The following is a 19,922-nucleotide window of genomic DNA, read 5'->3' on the forward strand; positions in this document are numbered from 1 at the left end:
AATTTAGAAAAAAACTATTTTATTGTGTATAAGAAAGTACTATTTTTTAGTACTATAAATGTATCTAATAATTAGTCATATATCTCTGATAGAGATGACTCCTCATATGGTAATAACTTGTAACATGTTGCCGATTAATAAATACTTTAGTTGATCTTTTTCACTTTAAAGTGTATATGGTATTGAAATGTCTTGAGTTTAAATCTTATCATTTATTTATTACGAGATTAATTACTTTTATGATAAAAAAGGAGATAACTACCTCCTACTGTGTAGTCCACTAATTACCACTCAATTCATTTAGCCTTCACTCTATATATATATATATCCTTGGTTAAATTTCGTATTCATTTTCTTCATTAGTAAATTTTGTGCGCTTAAAGAATTTTTACTTTAATTTTGTCAATCCTAACAAGTTCACTAGTCACCGTTTTGGAGGAGGCCTCCAACATTTACCCAATTGGAAGGCAACCAAAAGAGAAACAGGTAAACCGTTGATTGAACGCATCTCCCGACAAGTATAACATCAACTGGTTGCTAGAATTCTTCTTGATCAGCAGATGGGCGAGGAATTTGTGGATATATGGGCAGATCAGGGGAACTTAAAATGCATGAGAATATATACATCAGATATATATGATCGCTTAACAGGATTTCTGCAAACCTATTAATTGCAATGGGGACCAGAAAAACTGCATTGCTGCTCAGAAGCAAGAACAAGGCTTCTCCAAACGTGGTTTCACCCAATGCTATCAGATTTTGGTTGGCTGCAGAGATGCAAAAAGGGGTTGGACATGAAGGCATTGGAAGAAGCCATAGGTCCGATACTCCTCGAAAGCAATAGTATATGTTGTTTTATGGAATGGTTCAGGTGTTCCTCCAAGCATGGCACTGAATGCCCCAATCTCAGCAAAAATTCCAGATTTGGTGGCACCGATCATTCCTAAGAGGCTCAGAAACTAATTATGCCATTGTATCCAGGTAAGAGTCAGATTGAGGATTCTGAAATAACTGGAATTGAATAATTTAGATTAACCATGGTAGAGATAAAATGGCAACATATTTTTTGAGAGATTGTCTGCATCTTTATCAGGAGGATCCATCAGAAACTTTAAGAAACATGCATAATTGTTCCTTTTCAGCATAGACTCATGATCAATGTTACAATTTCAAGGAATTCAACTTACACTGAATATATATAACAATTGACTGTGAGAATTTGCTAATCACCAAATCAGAGGTTATAGTAAACCATCAGCCGTTCAGATATTCGACCTCCAACGATATCTACACAAATGGAAATTCTCCAAGACTCTCTTAGAGAAAATGAAAATTTGAGTGCTAACTCAAAGTGTAGAATGAAGCTACTTGCGGGGAAAAGAAGACAAGGTTCCTTTTATGAGTCAAAATTTATAATTAATAATTTAACCCATTAAATTGATTAATTATAAATTGACCCTTGTAGAAATTAAAAATTACCTACAATTCTTAAAACTTTAAATTAAGTCTACACTTAATTATTAAGACGTAAAGCAGTCTAAATAAAATTTATACTTTGGTCCATAAGCCTCTAGAATTATTTTATTTTATTTTAATCAAGTCCAACTTGATAACCCATTTTAATTTCTCACTTTAAATCTATATATGTGCGACCCATTAGGTTCCTCGTATGTTGGCATCAAATATAATTATAATCCTTCTTAAAAATTAAATAAAATTAATACTTTAATTTTATTATCAATTCATAATTGATTAATTATATTTGTATATCATTATTGATATCTAACAATATGTAATGACCACCCAAATAATAGAACTTGTCAAAGTGATTTGATTAACATTTCTGTGATTAATTTATTAATGTAATTAATATCATCATAATATTTCGATTTATACATTGATATATGGAATGTGCCTGTTATATATAAATCATTTTTGTTCTTCTAGTGTGATTAATTAATTAAATAAATAATATTCTTAATCTTATTTCACCTTGTGCCAGGATTTAACAATCTACACTAGCCTAGAACAATTGAAATATTTTCTCTAATTACCTAAGATGATGAATTCTATCTTGATAATTAAATATCTCCATACAGTTCATAATATATCCAATAACTGCCATATTTGTTATCCTTATATACAATGACATGTGAGTAATATAAAAAACATAGTAATTTTTATATGAGATAACTTAGTATCTCAAATCAAAGGATCACTTACATGGTTGTACCTTGGTTCTAAGTATTCCATATACCTCAGCTTAATGAGAACTATTGCTTCCTTTCATAAAGAAAAGAATGCAATGTGTACTGGTCTCAACAGTTATATCAATGTCTAGTCTCGATAGAATATTGACTATGAACATTTGAAACAATGTTATAATACAATTAGAGTTTCACAGTTATAACTACATTATAATTTTCATTGCTATGTACATAAGTCCCATGTACTTTATCTTTATTAGTTAATATTCATTAAAATTAACATGAATATTAAAGATAAAAGCAGCCTCTATTAATAATAAAATATATATACATATAATTAAGTGATCACGCTTGCAATTAATATATTGGCTGCAGTACACGTCGCTAACAAGTACTTCTATTAATTAAGGAAATCCAAATTGCTAACCCCCTCAACTTATTTAATTCAACTTACAAGCAAACAAAATGATTTATGATATTTGATTGAAATAAACAATTAAAATATCATTAAGTGATTGGGAGAACTATTAAAAAGAAATAGCTATAGCTATTGGAGTTACTTATGAAAAGTAACTAATACTCTTATTTTTCAAATTCCAAGCAGTTCCTCTACTTATACGAGCCTGGGACAAAGAAAATTATAATGAAATTAAAAACAAATATTTAAAGATGAAATTATTAGAATGATTTATTGTGCTTCATTTTGTGTGTAAAAGCTCGCATATTATTGTCCACAAATGAGTGAGGTACGTAAAAGATTTATTTTGCCAGTCTTATTTTATATTAGAACAAAAAGAAAATAAAATTGTGCTGACTAATAACCCTTGACCATGGAAATTAATAATTTATAGGCTTAAGTATTAATTCTATCATTCTAACTACTTTTTGATGCAGATTGTTGAAGTCCCGCGATTGGATAGCATATGGTTAAGTCAGACAAAAAAAAAATAAAAAAAAATAAAAAGGAAAGCTTATGGTTAAGCAATGATATCACTTTCCTTTACCATGGAGCACCGTATACATGCACCACACGTAACCCATGTTAGCTTTCTTATTTAAGTATTGACTCTGAATTTATAAAATAATTTTTCTTAATTTATTCTGATGTATGCAGCTTTGCAGTTTTTCTTTACTGATTTTAAATATTATATATTTTTTTTAATGTCTCGGTGTATTATTTTACCTGAATATATATATATATATATATATATATATATATATATATATATATTATAAGAGTGAAAACAGGAAATGCATTTATAACAAAAAAAAACCCCAAAAAATAAAAAAATAAAAATACATATCTAATTACAGCCTAAATATAGTAGCACAGGAAAGCAGTGAATCACTCACACTTTTCATGTAGATATTGTATTCCATATGCAGATTTTATAGCGATTTTCTTTCTTCTTTGCCAATCCAGTTGTTACCTTCTTCAGTTAAAAATATGAACTCAGCTCAGTAATTATTGCGAAAAATTACAATGGCGTATATTATTTGTAAAGCAAATAGCTAGCTTTCAAGATAATTAATTATATAAGTATGAAAATCTCAGGACTCACTGTTTAAATGATGTCTCAATGTCTTGTTGGGAACAAAATCTAAAACAACCAATTTATCAGCGCCTTCATCAGGTTAACGGCGTTTGGGTGAGTCACTGTTTTAAGGACTCAATCTCCTCCAACTTATTTTGTGACTGTTCTTCCTTTTATATTTAAGTTTCTTGATAGCAACCACTTGACCATGTAGTGATCCCTTGTAGACATCACCAAAAGCATCTGAGCCAAGTTCATTTTGGTTGGAGAAAGACTGAGTTGCTTCTGAGAGTTCCGTGCAAGTATATTTGCCCAACCCGCCTCAAAGTAAGAAGAAAGAAAATTGTAAGCAAGACTGCAGTGCAGATATTGTCTCTAACCTACATAAAAACTTTACACAATACCTGTGGTTTCAACACTCTTTCCAGAACAAAACCCAAAACAGGAAGCCATTGCAGACTCCTAAAGAACAGATGTTAAGGTTGAGACAATGAGACACACATGTATATGCATAAGATATAGTTACTAGTCAATTCAGGTTCAGGGTTATATATAGTTAGAAAGGCCAAAAGTAATTCAACCTTATCATATAAAATAATAACTACTTATAGAATATCTCTGTCAAAATAATACCCAAAATAGGAAGCCATGCATCAATTAAGGATCCTGCTCATAGCTTTGATTTTTCTGTTATTGCATGACCAAGGCTCTGCTGTACTTGTTATCTGGGGGTCCTTTTTATGGCTGTGCGTTCTGGGAATATTACAATTAATGTATTTGGAGAAGCTTTTGTTGGTGGCTCCCTGGTGCTAGCATGGTTGGAGCTTCAATGGAAAATTGTTTGCTTGTGGTGTGTTTTTCCTGCGGCAAACTCCTCCCCTGGCTGGTTCTCTTTTGGTTGAATTAGGATTTTTTTTTTTCGCCGAGTTTCCTTTGGTTGGGCAGCTGCTAGTTATTTTTAAATATTAAAATATATTATTAATTATAAATATTATATATATATATATTATTAAATAAAATATATAAATTGAAGCATATTCAAATATTATTTAGGTAATATAATCAAATTTGATAAGGATTTGAATATTTACAATACTAACTGATAGAATAATTTTTATGGATACTTTATACGTTGCTATCCCTATTATAATCTAAAGAGTAAAATAAAAAAATTTTCTTAAATATTTACTATAAAAATTATCATATAATTAATTAAAATATATACAACAACAATAGTAATTAAGTTTTCAAACTAGTTAAAATATTACTTTTCACTATTTAATTATATTCAAAATTAATTCCATGTCAATGTTCAAAGATTGTAAAATTTTTAATATTATTTCTTTTCATTTCATTTTTAGTCTCTTTCGCTTTATTTTTATTTCTTTTACTGTTAATTTATCACAATTTCATATTAAAATATTTCAAATTAATCAGATTAATTCAAATTAAATTGATAATTAACCTTCAATTTTAAACATAAATTGAAATTTTATATAAATTAAAATAAAATATAAGTAATATTAAGGGAAATTGCTAAAAAAAAATTTTAATTTTATTTTTTTAATTACACTTATATTAATTAAATTATTAATTAAATCATATACTTTTCAACTTTTTCTTAATGATGCTCTATGGTTGTTAGGACACGACAACAAATCTGGCAGGATGTGACAATCGGTCAGTTAATTAACAAAATAGGTGACGATAAGATATAATTAATAAAAATTAAAAATTTTAAAATTTAATAAATAATTTAATTAGCATAAGATATAATAAAAAAATGAAAACTATAGAATTTTTTTTTTACATATTTCCCTAAATTAAAATATAAAACACATTTACGAATTACGATAAACTTTGACTTTATTTGTAATGTTTAATTAAATCAAAATTTAAACTTCTACATTTAATTGTAAATTAAATCTTTTTAAGGACCTACACTGTAAATTATTTTTATTGAATTTTGATTGATAAAGAAAATTTCATATCATTATTAACTTAGACTAATCTTATTAAACAAGAATAAATTTTTAAATCACATGGATATAATCGATTTGTAGTGATTATGTATATTTAATATAACACACTGAATTTTTAAATAATTATTTTATATATAAATTATAATATTCTATTTTATTATATGTTATGGAAATTAAATTAAAATTTTTTGAATTTTTAAAATCAAGCTTGATTTTCTTGAGACAATAAATTTTATCGAATTTTAAAAATTAATTTAAAGACCACGTAGCAAATTTAAAAATATATTTAGATTCTAAAACTTTTTTTGAATTTTTTATAATTTTTTTCAAAATTTTCGAGTCTCGTTTTAGATCTCAAGGCAGAGTAAAAACTTTAATTTCGGGTACTTTGAATCGAACTGATCAAATTAAATCGAATCGAATCGCCGATCCATTTTTTTTTTCTTCCTTCCCTCCTGCGTCACACCACCACCTCCCCTTCTCTTCCATTTTTCTCTCTCTTCTCTCCTCCCCACCGCCGATCGACCACCCCTTCCCCTCCCCCACACGTCGGCGCCCCTCCAGCAAGCTTCCTCGCCGCCGGCCACCCTACAGATCGCTGAAAAAATGTGCCCAAACTTCTCGCATCGAGTGCGCATCTCTTCATCTTTCCAGCCTGATTCTAGCTGATTCAGCCACCAATCGGACTAGGTCCAATCCCAAACGTGTTCTACTCCTCGAGAGCTTTCCAAACACACCTACAACATAAATTTTTATCGAGTGGTTTGTTTGAATCAAGCTCGAAAAGTTTTAGCCCATTTCGAATTTTGGACTAGATTTGTCTCAAACCGGGAACCCCACGGGAATTCCGATACCATCAGCACGCTCCACTTTGTGAGAGCTTCACAACGATATAAATTTCAAATTTTTTTGACACCGAAATTTCAATGGGTGCTATGAATTTTCCAATAGTTTTTCGAGCCTTTAATGAGTTTATTTAATTAAATAGAAATTATATTCTAACTTCTGGTGTTGTGGGCTTCATGTAAGTGTTCCCATTTCGCGAAAATTCCACCAGCGCTCGAGTTTGTATTTTTGGGCCAAACAAACGAGCTGCCGGATCCACTTCAGAAGTGGGTCAATATTACAGTCTATCCCACCATTTTTAGACACCCTAGACGTGTTCTAAGAGTCAGAATTGGCATAGGTAAGCCTAAACTCCAAATTGCTTTATTTACCAAATACCGAGTTTAGAATAAAAATTCATAAAATATTCGTGGGTAGATAAAAAATTATAATTCCTTTTGCAATAGCTTAATAGCATCGTTAAGAACTGCAAGGCACATTTATAGAATTTTTAAAGTTAGTTTAGCTAGTTTTTGCAAAATGATAGTTTTAGCTTTATAACCAAATTGTGCAATTACTTGAGATTTGTCTAGTTTGACGGGCCCAGAAGGGGCTGTATGATGTTGTTGAGATGTGGGCTTGAGGCCTTTGATCATAAAAGTGTTGTTTGAGCTACTTTGTAGGTTGGGTAGATCCTAGATGCAGGGAAAACTCTATCGAATTTTCGACATAAATTAGGGTGTCTTTTGACTTTTTAAATCCTGGTTTCGTGTTAATGCTAATAAATTCATAATATAATTTTTTAGGTGATCAGGGTCAGTCTTCTTCCTCTGTCCAGCCACCATAACAATTACTGATTAATTTGTGAATAGATATTGATTTTATTTATAATTTCAATATTATTATATATTCAAGACATACCCATGCATTCACTTATAAATATATGTATATAGTTAATTATTAGGCACATCTTGTATTGCATATTTATTTGATGATATTGTTGTGGATGTCGTCTTAAGGTGATTTGGAGCTGCGTGCGTGTGACGGCGTGCGTGTATTGTGTATATGGATATGGGTAAGAAGGGTAGATGCAGCTAGAGCTTGACTCCTTGGGACCCGATCTTTTTTATATATAAGTCGGAGTGAGGTATGACTTGAGTTGATCTCGCTAGTCTCCGCATTTGGATTATTAAGCAAAAATTCAGCTCAAGTTGATCTCGCTGATAGAGGTTAGAATTAAAAGAGCTGTATAGGGGATCAGCTCCCATATTTATATATGATTGATGTGACTCATGGGTAGGGGTGGCCATGGTTCAAGAACCGCTGGTTACGGTTCCAGAACTGCCGGTTTAGGTTCAATGAAATCATGAACCTGAACCAAACCGCCAGGGGACGGTTTGGAAGACGGTTCCTAAACCACCGGTTTCGGTTTGAGCCCCGGTTTAAAACGGTTTGAAGGGCGGTTCGAAAAAGAACTGTTCAAAACAATTTGGAGGACGGTTTGGAAGTGATTTAAGGGTAGCTTAGACCAAAAAAATTAGAGAAAAATTTTATTGATTCAAAATTTAAGTTATATTTGTAAAAATATTTTAATTTTTCTTAGAAATCTTTCAATCAAAATAAAAAAAGAAAAAAAAAGAAAGAAAATAATTTATTTTTAAGAAAAATTTAATAAATAAAGACTTGAACCTGATTAAAAAACAAGAGATGAAATTAATTTTTTTAAAAAAAATTTGCTAAAAGTGTATGAACTTAATTTTGCCTAAATATCCCTTTAGGATTTAGAGGAATAAAAATTTCTAGTTCTATTACTTGCCTTTTTTTTAAAATTATATAATAATTGATAATTAAAAAGTATAAAAGAGAAAAAAAATTAAAATAGAGGGTATTGGAAATTTTATTGAGGATTTAAAGTAATAACAAAGTAATTGAGATAATATTGAAAATTTTAGTAAGTATATAAAATAATAAAGTAGAAAAATTGATAGAGTATTGGAAATTAAAATGAGTGTAAAAAATAATTATTTAGAGAATTTGAGAAAAATTGAAAAAATATTAAGAATTAAAGAAAATGTAGAGAATAATTGTATAGAGAATTAATGATATATATAAATGAATTAGGTGTGAGGTAACATGTTTATTGAATTTTTTTATATTTAAATCACTGATTTAATTCGGTTTGAAATCATTGGTTCAATTCAGTTTGGAACCGCCGGTTCACGGTTCTTAAAAATATGAACCTAAACCAAATGGCAGAAGGACGGTTTCGGTTCGGTTCGAAGCCGGTTCCTGTTTTGATCGGTTTTGGTTCGGTTTTGACCGAACCGGTTCTAGTTCTGTTCGGATTCAAAACCGAACTGTGGCCACCCCTACTCATGGGTGTGTGAGTATTCCAGATTATCTTTTGTGCAAATATTGTTTGATTTGTTTAAAAATATATGTGTATGTTGCATTTCATATTTAAAGATGCATGAGCCTTAGATAGATATAGAAATTGTATTTAAAATCAATATCTTACTCTATAAGTCGACCGTTCACTCTTATTAAACTATTTTTCCCAGGTGACGGGAGGGTTCTTTGAGATTAACCTGCTTTCTTTCTCGCAGGTTTACTAGGAAAAGTTTTATTGTGATTTTATTTTCTTGTTTTCTAATCTAGAACTCTGTATGTGCTAGTAGTGTTTTAATTTTGATTTGGGACTAATAATTTATTTCTTTGAAGTTGCAAACATATTATATGGTTATGTTGGTATGTATGGAATGAGTATTTGCTTGGATTAGAGAGTTTAGCCCTTATTGGATTATATATGTTTGTTTAAGGATTGTGAGGGTGAGTTGAGCTCCCCAAATATTGATATATTGTAATTACAGGTCAAGTGAGCTAAAAACTTTCCATTTGATAGTCCAATTTATGGTCGGACTTTATCCATTTATTTTCTTAAAATTGAACTACAGTGATGGGCTTTATGATTGGGCCAGAAATAGTTAGGCTTACTACGGACTTTGAGGGCCTTGTGCTGACCCAAGTACTAGTACCGGTTCAGTCCAGAATTTGGGTCGTGACATTTAATATTTAGTAAAATTGAATTAAAATATTAAGAATTAATTTGATCGGTTTTGGTTCGGTTTTGACCCAACCGGTTCCGGTTCTGTTTGGATTCAAAACCAGACCGTGGCCACCCCTGCTCATGGGTGTGTGAGTACTCCAGATTATCTTTTGTGCAAATATTGTTTGATTTGTTTGAAAATATATGTGTATGTTGCATTTCATATTTAAAGATGCATTAGCCTTATATAGTTATAGAAATTGTATTTAAAATCAACATCTTACTCTATAAATGGAACGTTCACTCCTGTTCAACTATTTTTCCCAGGTGACAAGAGGGCTCTTTGAGATTAACCTGCTTTCTTTCTCGAAGGTTTACTAGAAAAAGTTTTATTGTGATTTTATTTTCTTGTTTTCTAATCTAGAACTTTGTATGTGCTAGTAGTGTTTTAATTTTGATTTGGGACTAATAATTTATTTCTTTGAAGTTGCAAACATATTATATGGTTATGTTGGTATGTATGGAATGAGTATTTGCTTGGATTAGAGAGTTGAGCCCTTATTGGATTATATATGTTTGTTTAAGGATTGTGAGGGCGAGTTGGGCTCCCCAGATATTGATATATTGTAATTACAGGTCAAGTGAGCTAAAAACTTTCCATTTGATAGCCCAATTTATGGTCGGATTTTATCCATTTATTTTCTTAAAATTGAACTACAACGATAAGCTTTATGATTGGGCCAGAAATAGTTAGGCTTACTACGTGATGCATACATTTTGCATAATCATTTAGGTTTAATTTCATAGCCATTTTATTTGATTATTAGTCACTTTTAGCTAATTTCATTAGTTATTTAGTTAGTTTTTCTTAATTGTCAATTTTGGATTAATTTGTAATTTTTACTTTGTTTTGCAGGAAAAATGGTGTTTTTGAAGGACTGAAGAGAAATTTTGCCATTGAGGAGTGACTTCTACAGCCAAAGATGTCAAAAACAAGTTTTCAAGCTGAAATATGCATTGACCAAATTGTGCATAACTTGCCGCATAAGCTATGCAGATCTGCATAAGGAGAAAAATCACTGTTCCAATACCTGCCGAAATGTGCATAAGGAGTCTGAATAGCTTTTGCACATTCACTACTCCCTTATGCACTCACGGAATTGTGCATAACCTATGCACCAAGTCATGCGCTTCGCATAAGTGAACTGTAACCAGAAAACTGCATAAGGGACTGCATAACTTATGCAGTCCACTTATGCAGTCCCATAAAGGTTTCATTAATGAGCTGGCAGAAGATTCTCTCAGAAAATTCCTCCTAGAACATACCATTTTAGGGCTCCATGTCAGAAATTGCTATAAATAGTCCCATTTTCCCATTTTAGAGAGGAGAGACAAGGAGCAGAAAAGGAAAGGAGAAGGGAGCAGAATTTGAAGAGTCACTTTCACCTTCCACACCATTTTCAACCAAGATTTGCAGATTTCTTTCTTTCCTTACATTTTTCTACATTTCTAGTGTTTAATTTCTTATTCCTTAGCTTAGATTAAAGCTTTATTTCCATTTAAACTCAATATATCTTGTAAGCATTATGGATAGTGAGTAGTTTTATTTTGATTCTGGAGTAAGGGTTGTAATATTTGAGATATTTTGTGGATTTTGATTGGGTAATCCCTATTTTGTGGTCTTAATGAGTTTTATTCATTTCTTGTATGCTTAATGACATGCTTAGTGTAGGATCCCATTAAGTGATGTTCTTAATCCATGGTTGAAGCATCGAAAGGAGAAGGCCCTGTGATAGATAATCAAGAAATTGGACTTAATTAACTTAGACCTAGAAATAGGCTAAGGATTAAGAGGATTCACAGATTAATTAAAGAACTTAATGGGTCTTAATTAACTCTAAGTCCACGAAAGTAGGATTAGATTGATTAAGGCACTCTTTGTCTCACTCGAAAGAGAATTCAAAGGATTTAAGAATTAATCTCCTTAAAACCCATTAGTTTCACAAGATTGGATAACCAATTTAAAATCCCAAAATAGCTCGAATATGAAATCTCGAACTCCGGAATCACCTTTTTATCATTGTTAATTTCCAATCAAATTTAATTGCTTGCCATTTTGAATATTGCCATATTTGAACTTGCTTATTTCAATTTGATGCAATTTTAGTTTAATTAATACATTGTTGAATAGATTATTAATTTTGCTTACATAGATTTCACATTCTCAATACCCATCAATTCATTACTTTAATTTCAAAAAAATAGCTCAATTTAGTCAACTTTTTATATCAAAAATTCGATCATTAACACAACTCCTCGTGGGAACGATATTTTTTCTATATTACTTGAATGACCCGTGCACTTGCGATAGGGACGCATCAAGTTTTTGGCGCCGTTGCCGGGGAGTTGTTTGTTTAAGATTGAATTCTTGATTATTTTAGTTGTTTATAGTTTTATCTTTGTTATCTTTTCATTTTGTGTTTGTTTGTTCTTTTTCAGGTACTTTTAATCTTTTATGAGAAGAGTTAGAAGCACAAGTGATACATCCTTATTGTTCAATCCTGAAATTGAGAAATTTTGTAAAGCAAACAAGAAAGAAACCAGAAAAAGAAAAGAAGCTTTGAGAGAAACCAAAATTGAAGCAGACATGGCTGATGAAAGAATTAGAATCGGTGGTAATGCTGGAAATGGTCAAAACAATGAAGATGCAGCCCATGGTGAAGAAGTTGTTAATGCTAACGTGCCTAGGGGAAGTATGATGGATCATGCTTTTCCACGTTTTGATGACTTGAGAGAGAGCATAGCAAGACCAAGAATTGATGCAAATAGTTACAAGATGGATTTTGGAGTTCTTCAAATGATTCAAAATTCTCAATTTGGAGGACATCCTTCTGAAAATCCACACACACACCTGAAGAAGTTTGCTATGATTTGCGACATGCAAAAACAACCTGGAGTGTCTGATGATGCAGCAAGATTGAAGCTATTCCCATTCTCTTTGAAAGATAGAGCATTGGATTGGCTTGATTCTTTACCTCACAACTCCATTACAAATTGGGAGCAACTCACTGATGCATTTCTTGCACAATATTTTCCACCTGGAAAAACTCAAGAACTGAGGAATCAAATGACAGCTTTCAGACCAAGAGAAGATGAAACTCTCTATGAGTCATGGATGAGATGGAAGGAATTAGAGAGACAATGCCCACATCATGCCATTCCGAAATGGATGATAAACCAGAATTTTTACACAAATGTCACTCCTGCAATCAGAGGGATTATTGATGCTCAAACAGGAGGAGAATTTATTATGAAGCATGAAGATGAAGCTTATGAGCTATTGGAGAAAATTGCAAAGAATACTCATCTTTGGAGTAGTCCAAGAGGACCAGCTCCAACTCAAAAGAGGCAAGCTGCTGGGATGTATGATCTTGATCCGTTCAACATGATTAATGCAAAGTTTGATGCACTTACAAATGTTTTGGCTAAGAAGATGGAAGATTTGAGTATGTTGGTTAGTTCATCATCATCAGCTGGAAGTTCACAACAAGTTGCTTATGCAGAGGGAACCACCAGCTGTGGAGTAGACTTTGGAGAGCAAGCAGCATATGTTGGTAATTATGGAAACAAACAAATGGGGAATTCTTACTCTCAAACTTACAATCCAACTTGGAGGAATCATCCCAACTTTTCATGGGGAAATCAGCAAAGTCAAGTTCCAAATCAGAATTTTCAACCACAACAGCAACAAGGAATTCCATATCAGCAAAATAGGCAACCATTGCCTAATTTTCAGCAGAAAAATATGAATCCTCCTCCAAAACAGCAAGAACAAAGTTCCACCACAGAAGCTTTATTACAACAGATTCTTGCTAACCAAAATAAGCATGATGAGGAGATGAGAGAGATGAAAGCAAGGCTAGAACAGATGCAGACACATAACAGAATGCTGGAAAATCAGATTGCACAACAAGCATCTTCCTCAGGTACCAAGTCTTTTGGAAAACTACCAAGTCAACCAGAAAACCCAAGAGAGCAATGTCATGCCATTACACTGAGAAGTGGTAAAATAGTACATAATGAGAAGAATGAAAAAAGTGAGAAGAGAGAAAATGAGGAAGATGTTGATGAAAATGAAAAACAAGAGAGTGAAAAGAAAGAGAGTGCAAGAAAAGAGAAAGAAGAGAAATACATACCTCCAGAGCCTTATAAGCCACAGCTTCCCTTTCCACATAGATTTCAAAAAGCCAAGCTTGATAAGCAATTTGGGAAGTTCTTAGAGGTTTTGAAGAAGCTATACATAAATGTGCCTTTTATTGATGCTCTTTCCCAAATGCCTTCTTATGCTAAGTTTCTAAAAGAAATTCTCTCAAATAAGAGGAGACTTGAAGATTATGAGACTGTAGCCTTAACTGAGGAATGCAGTGCTATCCTCCAAAGAAAACTTCCTCCAAAGCTCAAGGATCCAGGGAGTTTTTCAATTCCATGCCACATTGGGGAATCATGTTCTATAAAAGCTTTATGTGATTTAGGGGCTAGTGTAAGCCTTATGCCCCTCTCCATCTATGAGAAGCTCAACATGGGAGATCTTAAGCCAACCCACATTTCTCTTCAGTTAGCTGATAGATCAATTAAGTATCCTGAAGGGATTTTAGAGAATGTGCCTCTGAAGGTTGGGAAATTCTATATACCTGTTGACTTTGTCATCTTGGACATGGAAGAGGATTCTAATATCCCAATCATTTTGGGGAGGCCTTTCCTAGCTACAGCTGGTGCTTTGATTGACGTGAAAGGTGAGAAGCTTACTCTCAGAGTCGGAGAGGATCATTTAGTCTTCAATATTGGCAATGATAAGAAGAAGCAACATGAAGATGTAGACTCTTGTTTGAGAATTGATATAGTTGATGAGTTAGTAAAAGAGCACTTTAGAAAGAGCTATCTGAAGGCTTCTCTTGAAAGTTGTCTTATCCATGAAGGGAGTATCAATGATGAAAATCCAAAAGAGGCTGCATTTGCACAACATTTAAAGGGTAATCCACCTTGTCATATGGCATCAATCTTTCAACTTGAGCAAGTGGAGAAAAGTGAGGTCAAGCAACCATCTCTCAAAGAAAAAGATACACCAAAGGTTGTCAAGAAAGAAATGGTCGGATTTTTAGACAAAGCAATAAGGATCTTCTCATGTGATGGAAAGAAAATGAAGTATAGATTCATTGAAGCACCTATTGGAAACAGAGGCAATAAATTCCAATTTCAGCCACCATGAAACATGAAAAGAGTCCGGCTAAGGACTATAAATTAGCGCTCTTGGGAGGCACCCCAAGTTCTTTTATCTTGCTTTTGTTGATTTACTTTTATTTACATTGCTTTTGTTTTTATCTTAAATCTCCCCAAATTCAATTTTTGACATTGTTGAATCTTGTCCCTTGTAGATGTATTTTAATGAAGGAAGGTTGGTGAACTGCTGGGGAGTGACTCTTAAACTGAAATTATGTCCTTCAACTCTCCCAAAATTGACTGATTTTTACTGCATAACATGTGCAGGTTTGCTACTTTGTTTATGCAGAAAAATGAATTTTGCAGCAAGGTAGGGTCTGCAGTAGATGGCTTATGTTTCTTGGTGAGGTTGGGTGTGTAACTTTTAAGTATATGTGCTTTTAATGTTAATATGGTGGTAAGTGAGTCATTTTTGCAGTTTTGTGCTTATTTGGGTTGTGGGATTCAAGGTAGGTATGCTGCATTTTCTTGGGAAAACTTGGAGAGTTCATTTCATCATTTGTGAATAGATACAACTTTATGCAGATTTTATTGAGTTTTTATTGTGCTAAATGTTGATTTGCAGAATTTGAGTAAAAATGGCATGGTTCACAAAGGTCTTTTATGTAGGATCCAATTCTACATGCTTGTGTGATGAAATTTTGATGGACCTTGTATATATTGATGTGTTTTTGGTGAAAATTTCTCATAGTTTATGCTTCATAGAATTATATTTCTTCATTTTAGGGTATTTTTCACACTTGCAAATCATATTCTATTGCAATCTTAATCTTGTTGAATTGTGCATAAGCAACTGCACAGCTTATGCAATCCTGCATAACCACAATTCTTGCCATTTTCATTCATATTGTAAAGTGCATGAGAAGAGTGCATAGCTTATGCAACTCTGCATAGCCTAATTTTGTCAAATTTCATATTTTTCGAAACCTGCATAAGCAGAGTGCATGACTTATGCACATTTGCATAACTTCAAATTATTCATTTTCTCTCTCTGCCGAAGTCTGCATAAGGAGGGTGCATAACTTATGCACTTCCGCATGACCAAAAACTCTGAATCTCCAAACTTGCCGAGGGGTGCATAAGCAGAGTGCATAACTTATGCACTTCTGCATAACCAGAAACTCCAAAATTCAAACCTGCCGAGGGGTGCATAAGCAGAGTGCATGACTTATGCACTTCTGCATGACCAGAAATCCGAAAATTCCAAACTTGCCGAGGGGTGCATAAGCAGAGTGCATAGCTTATGCATTTCTGCATGACCTCACACTATGAATCTCAAAACCCACCGAAGAGTGCATAAGCAGAGTGCATAGCTTATGCACAACTGCATAACCACCAACCCCAAACACCAAAAGCTGCCGAGACCTGCATAAGCAGAGTGCATAACCTATGCACTTCTGCATAACCACCTTCCACAAAAATCAGAACCCACCGAAACATGCATAAGCAGAGTGCATAGCTTATGCACAACTGCATGACCACATTTTCCAAACACCAAAACTTGCCGAGACCTGCATAAGGAGGGTGCATAACTTATGCACTTCCGCATAACCACACTCTCCAAAAGTTAAAACCTGCCGAGACTTGCATAAGGAGAGTGCATAGCTTATGCACAACTGCATGACCACATTTTCCAAAAACCAAAACTTGCTGAGACTTGCATAAGGAGAGTGCATAACTTATGCACTTTCGCATGACCACACTCTTAAAAAAAAAAAAAAAAAAAAAAAAACCAAAACATGCCGAGACTTGCATAAGGAGAGTGCACGGCTTATGCACTCTTGCATGACCACAATTCCTACACTTCCATTTTTAGCCGAAACTTGCATAAGTCAGCGCATAAGCTATGCACTCTTGCATAATCAGTTTTTCACACTCTTTATCTTCCACTAAAACCTGCATAAGAGAGTGCATAAGTTATGCACACTCATTCTCCCCTTATGCAGTTTTACACATGTCCTGTTCAAATCAAAATTTGTTTTCGGCACCCATTTTCCTTTTGAATATACTGCACAGGCTGTGAATCCTCTTATGCAAATATTTTGCATAGCCTGTGCAGTCCTTATTGCCACTCATGCAGAACCACACGGCTTATGCACCCTACTTATGCACCTGTTTTGGATAGCACTTTACTCTGCATAACCTGTGCAGCTTCTTATGCATCCCCATTATATCTTGAATTCTCATCTGCTCTATACCAGGTAACTCTTTCTTTTTGCTCTTAAATTTCATTAATCCTGGTTATTCCCTTTGCTTTGAGTTTTTATAATACACTGCTTGAGACATTGAGGACAATGTCTAATTTTGAGTTTGGGGGTGCACATTTTGATTTTTGCTTCATTTTTCACATTTTGAGTATAGGAACATCTCATCCCATTTCATTTACATATATTGTAAATATTTTACATATACATCCACACATACATGTACATAACACATTTACACACACATTATACATCACTTAGAAATTGTACACATTGCATACAAATAGACTTCCTCCATTTAGTTAATGCATTACTCATTTTTAGGAATCATGCATCATGCATTAAATTCTTTTGCCAAATCCCTTGAGTATTGAAAAGTTGCCTATGAGAGTGATTTGACTTACCTTTAGTTGGGTTTGTGGATTGAAAGTTTCCTAAGAGGTGCAAAGTTTTGAAGTGTTATCCCTTGCCTATATCTTCTTAGCCAAAAAGCCACCCAACTAGTCATTTGGAGATGGAAGTGTTTAGAGGGAGTTATTGGATATAAGGTAGTCAAATGATGTCTCACCAATCCTAGAACAAATTTTCTAAACCTTTCAAGGCGAAATACCAGCTTATACTTGAAAAGAGAGATGATTAGGCATTCTTTGATTTAAACCTTCTCATTTTAAACCTTTGGCCTTTTTCCTAATTAAAATTAACCCTTGCAAACCCCTTTGAACCTTTTTATTCCTAATTTTTCTTGAAACCCTTATTGCTACCTAGCCAATGAACCAAACACTCCAACCCTTTTCATGAGGATAATTGAATATTAGGTACACTTTATACTCTGATATTAAAAAAAAAAATACAATAAAAGGGAGAAGAAATGCTTGTCATCTTGTAAAAGTGCTAGTATATGTGCTTTTCACTATTGTCATTCAAATTGAAAGAAATCCACCCAAAGTATTAAAAGGAATGAGTTTGGGGGTGGCAATTTTAGGGACAATCATAAAAAAGAAAATACAAGATACAAGTTTAAAGTATCAAAATGTCCCTCCATTTTTATGTGTTTTGTAAACTATGCTAGCACTTGACAATTCTCATTATGTATTTCTCTCCTCCATATATATATATATATATATATAAAAAGAGAGAAAAAGAAAAAAAAAGTATAATAAAATAAGAAATGTACCTTATGTTGTCAAGATTGAAAATATTCTCATGCTTTGAATCCTTTTTACCCATTTTTCTTCTTAGCCTCATTTTTGAACCCCATGGCCCCATTACATCCCTAAAAAGACCTTTGATCTCTTGATAGTATTTGCTACATTAGTGGAGATAGGAGTAGGGAATTTGCCTATGGGATTGGAAAATTATCCATTCATTCATTTAATTCCATCATTCTATATAGAGACACTTTGACTATTGCTTGTTCTAGAATTCCTTTTGAGCATGACTCTCTCTCTTTTGATTGGTTGGTTTGGGGATTTTGAATGATAATTGACTTGATGGCTAAGCGGTGAAAGCTTGGATAAGCATTAGATTCTTTGCATTTTGAAGGATGGGTATATGGATTGTTGGTATGGCTAAAGGTGTGTTTAGTTACTTTAATAGGTAATTTTCATAGCTCTTTGGATAAGGCACCCCTAAAAATTTTGCATTACATTTTAAAGTTTGCTTGAGGACAAGCAAAAGCTTAAGTTTGGGGGTATTTGATGCATACATTTTGCATAATCATTTAGGTTTAATTTCATAGCCATTTTATTTGATTATTAGTCACTTTTAGCTAATTTCATTAGTTATTTAGTTAGTTTTTCATAATTGTCAATTTTGGATTAATTTGTAATTTTTACTTTGTTTTGTAGGAAAAATGGTGTTTTTGAAGGACTGAAGAGAAATTTTTCCATTGAGGAGTGACTTCTACAGCCAAAGATGTCAAAAATAAGTTTTCAAGCTGAAATATGCATTGACCAAATTGTGCATAACTTGCCGCATAAGCTATGCAGATCTGCATAAGGAGAAAAATCACTGTTCCAATACCTGCCGAAATGTGCATAAGGAGACTGCATAGCTTATGCACATTCACGCCTCCCTTATGCACTCTCACGGAATTGTGCATAACCTATGCACCAAGTCATGCAGTTTCGCATAAGTGAACCAGAACCAGCGCATAAGGGACTGCATAACTTATGTAGTCCACTTATGCAGTCCCATAAAGGTTTCATTAATGAGCTGGCAGAAGATTCTCTCAGAAAATTCCTCCTAGAACATACCATTTTAGGGCTCCATGTCAGAAATTGCTATAAATAGTCCCATTTTCCCATTTTAGAGAGGAGAGACAAGGAGCAGAAAAGGAAAGGAGAAGGGAGGCAGAATTTGAAGAGTCACTTTCACCTTCCACACCATTTTCAACCAAGATTTGCAGATTTCTTTCTTTCCTTACATTTTTCTACATTTCTAGTGTTTAATTTCTTATTCCTTAGCTTAGATTAAAGCTTTATTTCCATTTAAACTCAATATATCTTGTAAGCATTATGGATAGTGAGTAGTTTTATTTTGATTCTGGAGTAAGGGTTGTAATATTTGAGATATTTTGTGGATTTTGATTGGGTAATCCATATTTTGTGGTCTTAATGAGTTTTATTCATTTCTTGTGTGCTTAATGACATGCTTAGTGTAGGATCCCATTAAGTGATGTTCTTAATCCATGGTTGAAGCACCGAAAGGAGAAGGCCCTGTGATAGATAATCAAGAAATTGGACTTAATTAACTTAGACCTAGAAATAGGCTAAGGATTAAGAGGATTCACAGATTAATTAAAGAACTTAATGGGTCTTAATTAACTCTAAGTCCACGAAAGTAGG

General features: G+C 33.1%; 1 non-coding gene across 1 annotated transcript; it reads right to left on the bottom strand.

Moving 5' to 3' along the window:
• Positions 1–12,707: 12,707 nt before the first annotated feature.
• On the bottom strand, positions 12,708–12,814 carry LOC131181759 (small nucleolar RNA R71). The gene has a single exon (XR_009150238.1). It is a non-coding gene; the product is annotated as a small nucleolar RNA R71 (small nucleolar RNA).
• Positions 12,815–19,922: the final 7,108 nt, after the last annotated feature.

The sequence above is a fragment of the Hevea brasiliensis genome, chromosome 7 (genome assembly GCF_030052815.1).
Source record: "Hevea brasiliensis isolate MT/VB/25A 57/8 chromosome 7, ASM3005281v1, whole genome shotgun sequence".
Classification (NCBI taxonomy): Eukaryota; Viridiplantae; Streptophyta; class Magnoliopsida; order Malpighiales; family Euphorbiaceae; genus Hevea; species Hevea brasiliensis.